Source organism: Salvelinus namaycush, chromosome 8 (assembly GCF_016432855.1).
Source record: "Salvelinus namaycush isolate Seneca chromosome 8, SaNama_1.0, whole genome shotgun sequence".
Classification (NCBI taxonomy): Eukaryota; Metazoa; Chordata; class Actinopteri; order Salmoniformes; family Salmonidae; genus Salvelinus; species Salvelinus namaycush.
Window position 1 is genome coordinate 17,558,572 of NC_052314.1, and position 13,872 is coordinate 17,572,443.

Consider the following 13,872-nt stretch of genomic DNA (forward strand, 5'->3'; position numbering starts at 1 on the left):
CCAGAAAATGATGTCATGGCTTTAGAAGCTTCTGATAGGCTAATTGACATCATTTGAGTCAATTGGAGGTGTACCTGTGGATATATTTCAAGGCCTACCTTCAAACTCAGTGCCTCTTTGCTTGACATCATGGGAAAATCAAGAGAAATCAGCAAGGAAGAAGCCACTGCTCCAAAACCGCCACAAATAAGACAGACTACGGTTTGCAACTGCACATGGGGACAAAGATCATACTTTTTGGAGAAATGTCCTCTGGTCTGATGAAACAAAAATAGAACTGTTTGGCCATAATGACCATTGTTATGTTTGGAGGAAAAAGGGGAAGGCTGCAAGCTGAAGAACACCATCCCAACCGTGAAGCACGGGGGTGGCAGCATCATCTTGTGGGGGTACTTTGCTGCAGGAGGGGCTGGTGCACTTCACAAAATAGATAGAAACATGAGGATGGAAAATGATGTGGATATATTGAAGCAACATCTCAAGACATCAGTCAGGAAGTTCAAGCTTGGTCGCAAATGGGTCTTCCAAATGGACAGTGACCCCAAGTATACTTCCAAAGTTATGGCAAAATGGCTTAAGGACAACAAAGTCAAGATATTGGAGTGGCCATCACAAAGCCCTGACCTCAATTCTATAGAAGATTTGTGGGCAGAACTGAAAAAGCGTGTGCGAGCAAGGAGGCCTAAAAACCTGACTCAGTTACACCAGCTCTGTCAGGAGGAATGGGCCAAAATTCACCCAACTTATTGTGGGAAGCTTGTGGAAGGCTACCCGAAACGTTTGACCCAAGTTAAACAATTTAAAGGCAATGCTACCAAATACTAATTGAGTGTATGTAAACTTCTGACCCACTGGGAATGTGATGAAAGAAATAAAAGCTGAAATAAATCATTCTCTCTACTATTATTCTGACATTTCACATTCTTAAAGTAAAGTGGTGATCCTAACTGACCTAAGACAGGGATGTTTTACTAGGATTAAATGTCAGTAATTGTGAAAAACTGAATTTAAATGTATTTGGCTAAGGTGTATGTAAACTTCCGACTTCAACTGTATGTATACCACCAGGCACCTAGCAATTTTATGAAGTTGGCTTTAGCTGCCCAGATCGGTTCCCAATCTCTCATCCTCATAACTAGCTACAAAGAAGCCATCACAGTGCAGTTATTATGACCTGCCTATACTGTGCCCCTCTCTCACCATCCCTTGCTAGCTTGCAATGAAAGATGCAAGTGTTTGTGTGCTCGGAAGTACGGCAGCTAACCCGTCTCCTCTGTTCCAAAAATACTGAATCTTAGGAGTCGATTCCTAGTGGAATCAAATCTTGACACTCAGAAATGAAAGACGACGTGCAATGAATCAATTATTTTGAAGTCGCTGTGCCACCCCCCAGCACTCACGTACTTTGTGCCCCCTCAGATTTTTGGGGTGCATGACGCCACTGTACACAGGTTCTTTAACATCAAGGAGTGGAGCATGGGGATAATAGGCAGATGTATAGCGATCAACAACAACATTCTCATCCTCAGCTCCAGGTACATGTTTCATGGGAGCTCTTTTACAAAATCCCTTCCACAGGACAAAATGTTAGTTGATGTACAGATCCACAATTTAATTCAATATAGGCCGGAGCCATGGGATAAGGCACAGATCAGATGAATTACTCAGTCAAATAACATGTGTTACGCAACACTCTCAGGAGGGCGTACCCATGGAGAAGGAGAGCGGGTTCAACTGGCATATGGGCAACCTTGCCATAAATGCACTTACGATCCACGGACACACTTCTGAATTTAGACTAGCCCAATGGCACCATTCCCGTCCTCCCTGCGCATGCCAACCTTCTCATGATAATAAGAATTTCTTGAATGACAGAAAACAGCCAGATTATATACTGAAGGCCGCAACCCTTAATTACAATCAATCTTACACATCTGGCACTGACATAGACACAAGCCTGCTTTCACCAACTCAACAGTTCCACCCTGTTACAAATCCAATAATATTTCATGATTTATGAATATTGGAGCAAAGGCATACACTGATGACGAGTTTAACCAATAAACATTATAATTCTGTATGACACACGCGACATATTCAAAAGGTAGGAGCAGGGAGCTGGTGGTGGTTGGTTGAGAGTGACAGAAATGTGTTACCCAGACTACATAGGAAATCCATTCAGCCTGCCAGTCAGGACCACATGGCCTTATGCTGCTGAGGAGAATCTAAAGCTAATCCTCTCATATCCTCCCCTAAGTTGCAAATCAGAATCAAGAGATGGGAGATAAGATAAGACAGGAAGGAGGAGGGGGATTAGTGAGGTAGCAGTTTGCTTGAAGCAGACAAAAAATCATGGAGAGAGTGAGGAGGCTAGAGGGTAGCACTTAATATTAACAGCTCAGATAACACAGTAAGAGTATGGTAATAAGTTATTGTTACCTGCAGTGCGACCGACTAGAAGTAGCACAACAAACACTAAAAAAGATCTTCATTTGATCACCCTGTTGCAGGAAAACTTTGCTGTAATGCAGGAAATGTAAAACTTGTAAAATGTGTATTTTAAGCTTTAAAAAGGCTTCTGAAGTTCGTAATTTCCACTTTGAAATGTCAGACTTGATTTTCCCTTATGAAAAATGTATCAACCCCTACAAAAAGTTCCATTAATTATAATCCACATAATAACTCACATTTCCTGTTGCTGCAGGATTCTTTTCCTGCTGTAACAAACTGGCTCAAATTAAGATTCTACATCTGTATAGACTGAAGGGATGTTAATGTGAAAGATAATTGATAATGAAAGGAGAAGGATATTGTTTATACAATGCACTGACTTAACAGATTAACTCAGACAGTGCTGCCATTGTACCTTTTCTGTCTGCATGTAGTTAGTTATCAGCACAGGCATAATTAACGTGCTATGGTAGAACGTGTATATCAAGCCAGAACATATCCCTCACACAGATTTACTGGTGCAGTAATAGATTCTCTATCCCCCTCCTCCAAATCTCCTCTTTTTCAAACTGCTCCCCGTGACACGGGTGCATGCTAAACTAACCATAACAAACGGAATCACTTTGCAGCAGTGAATAGTAAAATGACAACAAAGAAGAGAATAATACAATATATCATTTTAGCTTATAGAGAGAGAGAGAGAGAGTGCTCAGACTGGGGAGACTTTTTATTCTGCCTCACCTCAGAGACAGTAAGCAGAGAGCTGAGACTTGTGCAGAACTAGCAGCCTAATTGCATTACAAATAAGTACTCATATTTCTTAATACTGATTTATGGGGCCGTATGAAATAACGACAGCTGGAGGGGGACAGTGCAGTCACAGAAGTGGAGCCCCTGGCTGTGCATGATACCCAGATGCATTAGGAGACTCAGAGCCCAGCAGCCCAGATCAGCAGTCTCAGCTGCCTGCCTGCGCTGTGTTAAGGCTGCTCAGAGATTATTCCTAACACTGGGGAGCACAGTGGCTGAACGACAGGATGGGAGGGACAGGAGGAAATAAAGGCAACAAACGGCCTGACAGGGACTGACAGGGAAGGGAGGGAGGGAGGGAGGGAGGGAGGGAGGGAGGGAGGGAGGGAGGTGCAGTAGTCAGAATTAGAGAGCGAAGGTGGAGAAGAGGAAGAGAGGAGGAGGAAACTGACAGTCCTTCTCTCCATTCATCTGCTGCAGTGTGTGAAAATCCTTCCTACATGACTTTACAACAATTGAGATTTTCCAAAGCTGGGGTGAGAAAGATGATTGTTTTTAGATTAGAGAGTGGAGAGATATATAAAGTTTCAAATGAGAAAGTGAAAATGCACCTGCCCTGCATATACCATCAGACAGAAATAGTCACAACTGGGTAATGTTGTTCTTATTCTCCTTACTCCCCCTGTTATCCAGGGACAGACAAACAGATTCAAGCAAACAACACAAGCTACAGTATATCTGTCCTATTAAATACAGATCACAATGATCTGCAATACTTGTCTGACTGCACAAACCCTTATAAGAACAGATCTACGGTTAGGGACCACTGATGATCCTGCTGCTAAAAATGCCCTAGCTAGCGTAGACGGTTTGTGTGTGTGTGTGTTTGTGTGTCAGCAGAGGTGAGGTCTAGAGGAGCTCTCCACTGGCTCTCTCTCCACCAGGTTCTTTGTTGTGGTAATCATTCTCCCAGCATTCATAACACTCCCGCTCATCACTGTCCAACACTCCTCTCCTCTCTCCAGCCGCACGAGCAGCCAGGACTAAAATGAGCACATAGTGAGGATATAATGAGATGAACAAAAACAATGCTCATTGTCTGCCGAGGCTAGCCAGACCACACATAAGGAAACTGCAACCTTTCATGAGCTATCTAATACTCCACGGATTGGTTGCATAGATACAGTTAATAATACCATGCTGTAGCCAGGGGGTGGGTGGGGTGGGGTCTTCACAACAACATATAGAGTACAGTATATACATATGAGATGCGTAATGTAGGGTATGTAAACATTATATTAAGTGGCATTGTTTAAAGTGGCTAGTGATACATTTTTTAAATGTATGGCAGCAGCCACTCAATGTTAGTGGTGGCTGTTTAACAGTCTGATGGCCTTGAGATAGAAGCTGTTTTTCAGTCTCTCGGTCCCTGCTTTGATGCACCTGTACTGACCTCACCTTCTGGATGATAGCGGGGTGAACAGGCAGTGACTCGGGTGGTTGTTGTCCTTGATGATCTTTATGGCCTTCCTGTGACATCGGGTGGTGTAGGTGTCCTGGAGGGCAGGTAGTTTGCCCCCAGTGATGCGTTGTGCAGACCTCACTACCCTCTGGAGAGCCTTACGGTTGTGGGCAGAGCAGTTGCCGTACCAGGTGGTGATACAGCCCGACAGGATGCTCTCGATTGTGCATCTGTAAAAGTTTGTGAGTGCTTTTGGTGACAAGCCGAATTTCTTCAGCCTCCTGAGGTTGAAGAGGCGCTGCTGCGCCTTCTTCACCACGCTGTCTGTGTGGGTGGACCAATTCAGTTTGTCCGTGATGTATACGCCGAGGAACTTAAGACTTTCTACCCTCTCCACTACTGTCCCGTCGATGTGGATAGGGGGGTGCTCCCTCTGCTGTTTCCTGAAGTCCACGATCATCTTCTTTGTTTTGTTGACGTTGAGTGTGAGGTTATTTTCCTGACACCACACTCCGAGGGCCTTCACCTCCTCCCTGTAGGCTGTCTTGTCGTTGTTGGTAATCAAGCCTACCACTGTAGTGTCGTCTGCAAACTTGATGATTGAGTTGGAGGCGTGCATGGCCACGCAGTCGTGGGTGAACAGGGAGTACAGGAGAGGGCTCAGAACGCACCCTTGTGGGGCCCCAGTGTTGAGGATCAGCGGGGTGGAGATGTTGTTACCTACCCTCACCACCTGGGGGCGGCCCGTCAGGAAGTCCAGTACCCAGTTGCACAGTGCGGGGACCCAGGGTCTCGAGCTTGATGACGAGTTTGGAGGGTACTATGGTGTTAAATGCTGAGCTGTAGTTGATGAACAGCATTCTCACATAGGTATTCCTCTTGTCCAGATGGGTTAGGGCAGTGTGCAGTGTGGTTGCGATTGCATCGTCTGTGGACCTATTGGGGCGGTAAGCAAATTGGAGTGGGTCTAGGGTGTCAGGTAGGGTGGAGGTGATATGGTCCTTGACTAGTCTCTCAAAGCACTTCATGATGACGGAAGTGAGTGCTACGGGGCTGTAGTCGTTTAGCTCAGTTACCTTAGCTTTCTTGGGAACAGGAACAATGGTGGCCTTCTTGAAGCATGTGGGAACAGCAGACTGGGATAAGGACTGATTGAATAGGTCCGTAAACACACCAGCCAGCTGGTCTGCGCATGCTCTGAGGACGCGGCTGGAGATACCGTCTGGGCCTGCAGCCTTGCGAGGGTTAACACGTTTAAATGTTTTACTCACGTCGGCTGCAGTGAAGTCCGCAGGTTTTGGTAGCGGGCCATGTCAGTGGCACTGTATTGTCCTCAAAGCGAGCAAAGAAGTTGTTTAGTCTGTCTGGGAGCAAGACATCCTGGTCCGCGACGGGGCTGGTTTTCTTTTTGTAATCCGTGATTGACTGTAGACCCTGCCTTTCAAAGCACTTCATTGCTACATACGTGAGTGCTACAGGTCGGTAGTCATTTAGGCAGGTTACCTTAGTGTTCTTGGGCACAGGCACAGGCACTATGGAGGTCTGCTTAAAACATGTTGGTATTACAGACTCGGACAGGGAGAGGTTAAAAATGTCAGTGAAGACACTTGCCAGTTGGTCAGTGCATGCTCGCAGTACACGTCCTGGTAATCGGTCTGGCCCTGCAGCCTTGTGAATGTTGATGTCACGTTCCTGACCTGTTTTCTGTTAGTTTTTGTATGTGTTAGTTGGTCAGGACGTGAGTTTGGGTGGGCAGTCTATGTTTTCTGTTTCTATGTTGGTTTTGGGTACCTGATATGGTTCTCAATTAGAGGCAGGTGGTTTTCATCTCCTCTGATTGAGAATCATATTAAGGTAGGTGTTTTTACACTGTTTGTTTGTGGGTGGTTGTCTTCCGTGTCAGTACATGTTACCACACGGGACTGTTTCGGTTTGTCTGTTCCTGTTCGTGTGGTCTTCGTTTCATGTAAGTTCGTAAGTTTAGGTCTGTTTAGTTCGTTTTGTTATTTTGTATTTCTAAAGTGTTATTTCGTGTTTCGTCGTTTTGTCTAATAACTCATTATGTCAACATACCTCGCTGCGTGTTGGTCTGATCCATGCTCCTCCTCATCCGAGGAGGAGGAATATGACGACGATCGTTACAGAACCACCCACCAAACCCAGATCAAGCAGCGGGTTAACGGACAGCGCACGAAGCAGGATTTCTGGTCTTGGGAGGAAATCATGGAAGGAAAAGGACCATGGGCTAAAGTTGAAGTGAATCGCCGCCCATTGGAACAGCTGGAGGTAGCTCGGAGAGCGGAGGAAACCGGAGAGAGGAACCGGCGTTATGAGGGGACGCGTCGAGCACGGAAGCCCGAAAAGCCCGCAAGTACAACCCAAACATTTCTTGGGGGGGGGCTAAGAGGTAGTGGGTCTAGGGCAGGTAGGAGACCTATGCCCACTTCCCAGGCTAACCGTGGAGAGCGGGAGTATGGGCAGACACCGTGTTACGCAGTAGAGCGCACGGTGTCTCCTGTACGTGTGCATAGCCCGGTGCGGGTTATTCCACCTCCCCGCACTGGTAGGGCTAGAGTGAGCATTGAGCCAAGTGCCATGAAGCCGGCTCAACATATCTGGCCTCCAGTACGTCTCCTCGGGCCGGTGTACATGGCACCAGCCTTACGCATGGTGTCCCCGGTTCGCCAACACAGCCCAGTGCGGGTTATTCCACCTCCCCGCACTGGACGGGCTACGGGGAGCATGCAACCAGGTAAGGTTGGGCAGGCTCAGTGCTCAAGGGAGCCAGTACGCCTGCACGGTCCGGTATATCCGGCGCCACCTTCCCGCCCCAGCTCAGTACCACCAGTGCCTACATCACGCACCAGGCTTCCAGTGCGTCTCCAGAGCCCTGTTCCTCCTCCACGCACTCTCCCTGTGGTGCGTGTCTCAAGCTCAGTGCCTCCAATTTCGGCACCACGCATCAAGCCTCCTGTGCGTCTCCAGAGCCCTGTACGCACTGTTCCTTCTCCCCGCACTCGCCCTGAGGTGCGTGCCCTCAGCCCGGTACCTCCAGTTCCGGTACCACGCACCAGGCCTACTGTGCGCCTCAGCAGGTCTGAGCCATCTGTCTGCCCAGCGCCGTCGGAGCCATCTGTCTGCCCAGCGCCGTCGGAGCCATCTGTCTGCCCAGCGCCGTCGGAGCCATCTGTCTGCCCAGCGCCGTCTGAGCCATCTGTCTGCCCAGCGCCGTCTGAGCCATCTGTCTGCCCAACGCCTTCTGAGCCATCCGTCTGCCCAGCGCCTTCTGAGTCATCCGTCTGCCACGAGCCATTAGAGCCGCCCGTCTGTCCCGAGCCATTAGAGCCGTCCGTCAGTCATGAGCCGCTAGAGCCGTCCGTCAGTCAGGAGCTGCCAGAGCCGCCAGCCAGTCAGGAGCTGCCAGAGCCGCCAGCCAGTCAGGAGCTGCCAGAGCCGCCAGCCAGTCAGAAGCTGCCAGAGCCGCCAGCCAGTCAGGAGCTGCCCTACAGTCAGGAGCTGCCCTACAGTCATGAGCTGCCCTACAGTCATGAGCTGCCCTACAGTCATGAGCTGCCCTCCAGTCATGAGCTGCCCTCCAGTCATGAGCTGCCCTCCAGTCATGAGCTGCCCTCCAGTCATGAGCTGCCCTCCAGTCATGAGCTGCCCTCCAGTCATGAGCTGCCTTACAGTCATGAGCTGCCTTACAGTCATGAGCTGCCCTACAGTCATGAGCTGCCCTACAGTCATGAGCTGCCCTACAGTCATGAGCTGCCCTACAGTCATGAGCTGCCCTACAGTCCGGAGCTGCCACCCAGTCCGGAGCTGCCACCCAGTCCGGAGCTGCCACCCAGTCCGGAGCTGCCACCCAGTCCAGAGCCAGCCATCCAGAACTGCCCCTCAGTCCAGAGCTGTCTCTCTGTCCGGAGCTGCCCTTCAGTCCGGAGTTGCCCCTCTATCCTGAGCTACCTCTCTATCCTGACCTACCTCTTTGTTTCGAGCTATCTCTCTATCCCGGTGCTGTCCCTTGTCCCGGTGCTGCCCCTTGTCTCGATGTTACCCAAGAAATCAAGTGGGTGGAATAGGAGGGTGGTCAGTCGTAGGGGGAAACGTAAGCTGGGATTGACTATGGTGGGGTGGGGACCTCGCCCAGAGCCTGAGCCACCACCGTGGTCAGATGCCCACCCAGACCCTCCCCTAAACTTTGTGCTGGTGCGCCCGGAGTTCGCACCTTAAGGGGGGGGTTATGTCACGTTCCTGACCTGTTTTCTGTTAGTTTTTGTATGTGTTAGTTGGTCAGGACGTGAGTTTGGGTGGGCAGTCTATGTTTTCTGTTTCTATGTTGGTTTTGGGTACCTGATATGGTTCTCAATTAGAGGCAGGTGGTTTTCATCTCCTCTGATTGAGAATCATATTAAGGTAGGTGTTTTTACACTGTTTGTTTGTGGGTGGTTGTCTTCCGTGTCAGTACATGTTACCACACGGGACTGTTTCGGTTTGTCTGTTCCTGTTCGTGTGGTCTTCGTTTCATGTAAGTTCGTAAGTTTAGGTCTGTTTAGTTCGTTTTGTTATTTTGTATTTCTAAAGTGTTATTTCGTGTTTCGTCGTTTTGTCTAATAAATCATTATGTCAACATACCTCGCTGCGTGTTGGTCTGATCCATGCTCCTCCTCATCCGAGGAGGAGGAATATGACGTCGATCGTTACAGTTGACCTGTTTAAAAGTCTTACCCACATCAGCTGCGGAGAGTGTGATCACACAGTCTTCCGGAACAGCTGGTGCTCTCATGCATGTTTCAGTGTTATTTGCCTCGAAGCGAGCATAGAAGCAGTTTAGCTTGTCTGGTAGGTTAGTGTCACTGGGCAGCTCTCGGCTGTGCTTCCCATTGTAATCTGTAATTGTTTGCAAGCCCTGCCACATCCGGAGAGCATCAGAGCCGGTGTAGTACGATTCGATCTTAGTCCTGTATTGACGCTTTGGCTGTTTGATGGTTCGTCGGAGGGCATAGCGGGATTTTTTATGAGCTTTCGGGTTAGCTCAGTGCGAATGTTGCTGGTAATCCATTGGTTCTGGTTAGGGTATGTACGTACGGTCACTGTGGATACGACATCATCGATGCACTTATTGATGAAGCCAATGACTGATGTGGTGTACTCCTCAACGCCATTGTAGGAATCCCGCTACATATTCCAGTCTGTGCTAGCAAAACAGTCCTGTAGCTTAGCATCTGCTTCACCTGACCACTTTTTTATTGATCTAGTCACTGGTATTTCCTGCTTTAATTTTTGCTTGTAAGCAGGAATCGGGAGGATAGAATTATGGTTAGATTTCCCAAATGGAGGGCGAGGGAGAGCTTTGTATGCGTCTCTGTGTCTGGAGTAAAGGTGGTCCAGAGTTTTTTTCCCTCTGGTTGCACATTTAACATGCTGATAGAAATTTGGTAAAACGGATTTAAGTTTCCCTGCATTAAATCCCCTTCTACTCGGAGCACCGCCTCTGGGTGAGCGTTTTCCTGTTTGCTGATGGCGGAATACAGCTCATTCAATGCTGTCTTAGTGCCAGCCTCTGACTGTGATGGTATGTAAACAGCTACAAAAAATACAGATTAAAACTCTCTAGGGAGATAGTATGGTCTACAGTTTATCATGAGATACTCTACCTCAGGTGAGCAATAGATCGAGACTTCCTTTGAAATCGTGCATCAGCTGTTATTTACAAAAATACATAGTCCGCCACCCCTTGTCTTACTAGACGCTACTGTTCTATCCTACCGGTACAGCGTTTAATTAACCAGCCAGCTCTATGTTGATAGTGTCGTCGTTCAGCTTCGTCTCCGTGAAGCATAAGATATTACAGTTTTGAATGTCCGGTTGGCAGTTTAATCTTGCCCGTAGGTCATCTATTTTATTCTCCAAAGATTGCACGTTTGCTAGCAGAATAGAAGGAAGTGGGGGTTTATTCGATTGCCTACGAATTCTCAGAAGGCAGCCCGCCCTCTGGCCCCTTTTGGCCCATCCACCTCTGGCCCTTCCACCTCCACTTCACGCAAATCACGGGGATCTGGGCCTGTTTCCGAGAAAGCAATTGAGTGATTGTCAGTGAGTGACATACTGTATAACAAAAGGAAAACCGCTGATGCACAACCAAGTTTAGAAATTGCACCTTGTGTATTCTACTATTCTAACCCTTAACATCACCCTCCCGGATCCGGGATCCTCCTCATCATAAAAGCTGACTAGCATAGCCTAGCCTAACGGGACAGGGATATCATATAATATAATTTTCATGAAATCACAAGTCCAGTACAGCAAATGAAAGATAAACATCTTGTGAATCCAGCCATCATTTCCGATTTTTAAAATGTTTTACAGCGAAAACACAATATGTATTTCTATTAGCTAACCACAATAGCCAAACACACAACCGCATATTTTCACCATGTTTCCACCGCATAGGTAGCTTTCACAAAACCGACAAAATAGAGATAAAATTAGTCTCTAACCAAGAAACAACTTCATCAGATGACAGTCTTATAACATGTTATACAATAGATTTATGTTTTGTTCGAAAATGTGCATATTTGAGGTATAAATCATAGTTTTACATTGCAGCCACCATCAAAAATAGTACCAAAGCAGCCAGAATAATTACAGAGAGCAACGTGAAATACATAAATACTCATCATAAAACATTTATGAAAAATACATGGTGTACAGCAAATGAAAGATAAACATCTTGTGAATCCAGCCAATATTTCCGATTTTTTAAGTGTTTTACAGCGAAAACACAATATAGAATTATATTAGCTTACCACAATAGCCAAACACACAAACGCATTTATTCACCGCAAAGGTAGCTTTCGCAAAAACCAGCAAAAGATATAAAATTAATCACTAACCTTTGGACAACTTCATCAGATGACAGTCTTATAACATCATGTTATACAATACATTTATGTTTTGTTCGAAAATGTGCATATTTATAGCTACAAATCCTGGTTATACATTGTGAATACGTAGCAACGATTCACCAGAATCTCCGGAGATATTTTGGACACTCACCTAATCTGACCAAAGAACTCATCATAAACTTTACATAAAAATACTTGTTGTATGGCAAATTAAAGATACACTGGTTCTTAATGCAACCGCTGTGTTAGATTTTTTAAAATAACTTTACCACAACATACAGCTTGGGTTATTGTGAGACAGTGCTCACCAACACGGCGTAGAATAGACATCAACATATTACACAGAAATACGAAATAACATCATAAATGTTGTCTTACTTTTGCTGAGCTTCCATCAGAATGTTGTACAAGGAGTCCTATTTCCAGAATAAATCGTTGTTTGGTTTTAGAATGTCCATTTCTTCTGTCGAATTCGCGCCACAATGCTATCCAAGGTTGCTAACATTCCCATCCTCTCTTGGCGCAAAGAACGGAAAACTCCAAAAGTCCCAATAAACGTTGAATAAACTGATAAAACTCGGTTGAAAAAAACCTACTTTATGATGTTATTATCATATGTATCAAATAAAATCAGAGCCGGAGATATTCGCCGTGTATACCGAACGCTTTTCAGAAGACAATGTCGAGGTCCCTCACGCGCCGTCGAAGACAAAGAAAATACCGGACCTGTCACTCCAAAAGCTCTTGTTCGGCCTCAGATCAAGCTAGACACCCCATTCCACCTTCCACTGCCTGTTGACATCTAGTAGAAGGCGTATGAAGTGCATGCATATCGATAAATAAAAGCCAGTTGAATAGGCAGGCCCTGAAACAGAGCCTCGTTTTCAGATTTTTCACTTCCTGTATGGAAGTTTGCTGCCAAATGAGTTCTGTTTTACTCACAGATATAATTCAAACAGTTTTAGAAACTTGAGAGTGTTTTCTATCCAATAGTAATAATAATATGCATATTGTGTGATCTAGAACAGAGTACGAGGCCGTTTCATTTGAGGCACGATTTTTTCCAAAGTGAAAACAGCGCCCCCGTATTGACAAGAATTAACAGTAAGTTGAGACCCCAACTGAATTCCAAAATGTATATACAGTACACTGAGTGTAGAAAAAATTAGCAGTACCCCCTTTTGCCCTCAGAACAGCCTCAATTTGTCGGGCATGGACTCTACAAGATGTCGAAAGTGTTCCACAGGCATGCTGGCCCATGTTGACTCCAGTGCTTTCCACAGTTGTGTCAAGTTGGTTAGTTGTCCTTTGGGTGATGGACCATTCTTGATACACACGGGAAACTGTTGAGCATGAAAAACCCAGCAGCGTTGAAGTTCTTGACACACTCAGACCAGTGCACCTGGCACCTACTATCATACCCCGTTCAAAGACACTTAAATCCTTTGTGTTGCCCATTTACCCTCTGAATGGCACACATACACAATCCATGTCTCAATTGTCTCAAGGCTTAAAACTACTTCTTGAACTTGTCTCCTCCCCTTCATCTACACTGATTGAAGTGGATTTAACAAGTGACATCAATAAGGGATCATAGCTTTCACCTGGATTCACCTGGTCAGTCTATGTAATGAAAGAGCAGGTGTTCCTAGTGTTTTGTACACTCAGTGGATATATACAGCATATATATTTATTTCCAGACCTCTGTGTTCCCATATTTAGCTACAGCCCTGGCAGTAGCTATTTACAGTCTGAAACAATATATAACAATACACTATGTTCCATTGTATTTGACATCAGAATGAGACTTTCGACTGAGACTTTCGACAAGGCTTTCGACTCTGTCAATCACCACATTCTTATTGGCAGACTCGACAGCCTTGGTTTCTCAAATGACTGCCTCGCCTGGTTTACCAACTACTTCTCTGATAGAGTTCAGTGTGTCAAATCGGAGGGCCTGTTGTCCAGACCTCTGGCAGTCTCTATGGGGGTGACACACGGTTCAATCCTTGGGCCGACTCTCTTCTCTGTATACATCAATGATGTTGCTCTTGCTGCTGGTGATTCTCTGATAGGCTAATCAGGAGGCTAATCAGGAGTAACGTCACTTCCTCTTGAATTTGCAGACGTGTTGCTGTGCGTTTTGTTGCTGTGCGTTTTGTTGCCAACTTTACTTTGCTAGCTGACAACTTTACGTTTTTTTTTTTTTTTTTTTTATTACCGTTTATATTTTTAGTTTTTCCATCGCAACTTTTTTCCCTCATTCAACTTTTTCACTCCGGACGCTTTATCTGGACATGG